We start from the raw sequence: 4,875 nt of genomic DNA on the forward strand, positions 1-4,875 counted from the left end.
CCTTGCTTGCAATCGTGGATGGCTTCTTCGACATGGAAAATATGAACGTTGTTGGTACGAGAAAAATGTTCCTTCAAGTCGAGCCAGATTTCATAGGTATTCTCGTTATATATTATACTTGCTCCAATGTCTTCTGCAATTGAATTAAACAACCATGCCTTGACAAGGTTGTTGCAGCGCCTCCATTGTTGAAGTTCTGCGGTGGACGTCTCTGGTGGTTCTTGGAGGGTGCCGTTGACAAAACCTTCTTTATTTTTTATGTTGAGAGCCATCAACATGGCACGACTCCAGGAATTGTAGTTTTCTCCATTCAGCGGCTACGTAACAAGCAGGAGACCGGGTTGATCTGAGTAGTGGAGAAAAAATGGGTCGTTCGGATTATTGAATTTGCTAGATTCAGGTTTTGCTGAATTTTGAGTTTCGTCTGCCATATGTTTTGGCTTAGAAAGAAGATAAATGAGATTTTTCACAGTAAAATTGTAATATAATCAATCAAAAAATCAACCAGCAGACATACTAATAAATGCTCTCTCGAAATTGTTAAAACTCAGAATAATGTGGTGGAATACACACCTTTTCATTAATATGAACGGGATTATAAATAACCCTTACAATAATCTTGTAAAAGGAAAAATAATAAAAGGTAAATGATATGAAAGGAAGGGTATAACACTTAATATCTCTAATAATTAATTCGTATTAATTATTAGGAGATATAGGAAATAACGTAAAATAGGAAAATAAATATATCATTAATTCTAAGGAAATAATTTATTTAACTCTAATTTTAAGGAAATGATTTATTTATAAGAATAAATTATTTCCTATCATAACTCCTAACAGAAATGTCAATTATGTGACATTCGTATCAAACTGACAGCTTGCATGAGGGTATCAGCTCTACCACCACTACCAGTGGTCTCCAACTGTTATGATTTCATATCCTAACCGTATGATACTCTTGTATGGGTATCGTGCCATTCTAGAAGACTCTTCCTCCTCTACATATTCTACTCCACTCTACAAAGTGATGGCTAACGAATGAAGTAATCAAGTATATATTCACATCTTCTTTCTGTTTATCAAGTTTAAATAAGCCCGTTCATGTCTAAATCGGACTTCGTTTGACATGCGTCAAGAGATTTGATAGTTGTTATTATTTTGAATATTATATTATAAACTTAATACTTGTCTGCATACATATGTATTCAAATTATCGTATGTTTGAGAACCCTGCAGTTGTGGTTTAAATAGCCACAAAAACTATAGCAGCGGTTTCAAACCATCGGACATTCGTCTATGATTGCTTTGCACAACAAAGACCTTAAAAATGGTTGTAGCAGACCCTCACCTAAAGCAACAGTTACAATCACTTGGGCCAACACAGTTAAGTTCGCCCAGACAGAAAATGAAAGCAAGAATGGAAAATATTGAGATAAACAATTAAAGTATGGGCATTTCATATCTTCCATTAAACTGATTAATATTATCAAATATTTATAAAAAAAAATTTCATAACCATTAGAGTTACCCAAGAACACTTACTGGGCTTCCTGGCACTTTCAAGAAGATCGATGAGAGGAAGAAGCCTATGATGGGATGCAAAAAATAATTTTTTTATAATTGTTACAATAAATCAAAGGAGAACTGAAAGCGGATCGGGAATTACGAGGGGCGAAACTATAAGACGGTGTTTGGTAGCCTATTAATAAGATGGATTTAGCTTAAATCCAACCAAACACTACAAAACTGAACCTTAAATCCAACATTCCGTTAAACCGAATTTTCTCACGTTGTGTCTGTTTTTCCTGGCGTTTCATCTTCTTCCTGACATAAATTTGAATTTATTAATTCCGGGTGGCAGGTGAATTTACGAGATTATTATTTGGGGGCTTCGAAGCTTTTCTACGTCAAAATGGATTATACTAAATCCTATTTAACGTAAATCCGTGATGCTGCCAAAGGCCGCCCAAATATGACGAGATGTCGTCCAATGAGGGTTCACCCATGGGATGAGATCAGACAAGTGCGAAACGGCTAAGGCTAAAAGGTGAGAGTTGGAATTCAGCAAGATGTGAAATATGAGATTTGGATTGATTTAAGGAAGATATGTAGAATGGTGTTTTATAGCGCTTCCATATGGTAACTCTATGAAAATTATTTTAATATTGCCACTATAATTTTCTGCTTTAATAAAACATTTTTTTTTGCAGTGAAAGCCTGTTCGATAATGCTGGGTATTTTTTTATGGCCTTAATGCAAAAAAATAATTATTCATTGTCGCTAAAAAATCAATACTTGTCTGCCCTAATCATCAAATGCTAATCTTATTCACATTATGAAAGTTAAATGCATGGTATCAGAACCTTTTTAATTAAGAGAATAAATAATTATTTATAATCTACAATTCATATGAGGAAAATCATTTAAATTTTCTAAAATCCTTTTTTTTTTTTTTTTTTTCTTGAAGTATTGATATTAATGTGCCATACTTGACTTCTGTGTGATAATAAGATATTAAATTTTTGTATGGATACATCTTCAACACATTGTTATCGTGGGCACAAATCTCAGTGCATGACATAAATATCAAGAAATTTTTTGTGCAATGAAACATCAAACACAAATTAGAAGTCATTCAGAACTCTGATTTCAACAAACTTATAGTCCAACTAACCGGCTCGACAAGACAAACACATTGACAAGAAATTGGTTTGATTGGAGTCAAATGAAGTCTGGATCAAGTCGTTTAAACAACTTTTGTAAGTTTTTGGTGGTAAATTGAAAGTTCAAATGGATTCCAAATATGAAAAGTCTATAGTCAAACCGAGTGTTTCGACAAGAAAAATGTAACGATCCTAAGAACACTCAATTTTGACAAGGTTAAGGCATTTAAATTTCTATTAAATGTCATTCAATTGAGGAAATTTCTCTGGCCATCTGATGGAGTGAATCAGATTAATTCCTTATTTGTAAAGGAGGTCACTCCCTGACTTTATAAATAGAGTCTCACTCCCTTCTTGAAAGGAGAGAGACATCGGAGAGAATCAATGAGAAGAGCTAAAGTTAGATCGAGATGAGTTAAATTCTAGTGTTATTCTGGATCGAAGATCTGTCGAGTGTTCCCGCTCTTTTAGTTGCTAAATAACGTCAACAACCGCACACCGATCACTATCGAATGTCGTTGGCCTTGCTCTTTTTTGTTGCAAAAAAAATTTCATAGTAACGACAAACATCGTGGAGTAACAAAGCACCCTACGAAGTAGTGCATTGTCTTGAACATTGTGTTACGATGCACACTGAAGATGGTGTAACGACGCACTCTAAACATTATGCAATGTTGCACTCCAACGACATTGTTCCAGCATACCTCGAATACAATGAAATAACACATTCTGAAGACGTCGTAACAACTCACCCTCATAAGGTGTAACACCTAGTCCTAGTACGGAATCATGAACAACGACATATCAAGGATTTGATGATAACTTCGTGCAATAAGTACTTACAATCAGTCCACTCATAATATGGTGATTTTCGACAGACTTCTGAAGTTAACTTCTCGCATATCTCCATACAATCTATGTGACCAATTATGCCCTACATGATCTACAACCCATGCAGCTCCCACCTTTCAGCCTCTATTACATGTGGCATACTCACTACTGTGTTCTACGTGACCAACTACAATATATATGGTCCATAACTCATCCAGCTTATAACTTTGGCTCAATAGTCTACTGAAATTATTGTGGCTCACCACTACACACCTACGCGATCAACTATGACATACATGATCTACGGCTTATCCAGCTCCCAACTCTAACAACTCTAGCATATGTGACCAACTACGACATATCTGGTCCACAGCTCATGCACTTCCCAACTCCAGCTTCTATGGCCTACGAACGTTATTACAATTCATCACTATGACCTGTGTGACAAAAGTATAACCTATGTAGCTCACAGCTCATACAACTACTATCGGAACTTTCACCCACGACTTTTATGACAAGCTGACGCTACAACCACAATTTACAATATTCACGACAAGCTATTGCCTTTATATCAATCGACTACTATCCTTACGACCCGTTACAACTATATTGATAAACTATTGTTATACATTAATATTGTAATTCTATTTTCTCTAATTCGATAGGAGAATGGGCATATATAATTATAATTACATGGTGAATTCTTTCATCTGGGTTTGTCCCTGTGACCTTTTTCTTCTCCAGGGTTTTTCACGTACAAAATCGATGTGTCTCATCCTACTTACTAATCTTTCATCTGTGTGTATAATTGATTTTCATCCAACGCCATAATACTATTATTATTCTACTGATGTGAATCTTCTAACACCCAACACTTATAATCAGAAGTATTTCAGCAAATTACTAAAAAAATTGATGAACTAATATATTTTGAGCTCATTTAAACATGCAAGAGTTGCAAATATATCTTGCAATCACAATCTTGACCGTGACCTTTTTTACAGTCATTAAATTAAATGATAAATTATCTAATGTCGAAGCATTATCTTACCATTTGTCGGTCTCCTCGGCTCCATCCAAAACGCGAAGACTTATCAGTAAAGTGGAGGACTCAATTTTTTAATTTTTTATTTTGAAGGTTTAATAATCTAAATTTAAAAATTTATATTTATTTTTATCAATCTTAATGGTTAAGTTATATTTAAATAAAAATTTAATTTAAATAAATCAATATTAATGGTATTTTTATAAGTTATTATAAAAATAAACATATTTTACTTGTAAACCTTATGCGATAATAACTCTTAATTTTTTATATAAATTATATTATAATATTCTATAATAGCTTTTTTTGATAAGAGATTTTAAATTGTATTAT

The sequence above is a fragment of the Phalaenopsis equestris genome, unplaced genomic scaffold, assembly GCF_001263595.1.
Source record: "Phalaenopsis equestris unplaced genomic scaffold, ASM126359v1 Scaffold000186, whole genome shotgun sequence".
NCBI lineage: Eukaryota > Viridiplantae > Streptophyta > Magnoliopsida > Asparagales > Orchidaceae > Phalaenopsis > Phalaenopsis equestris.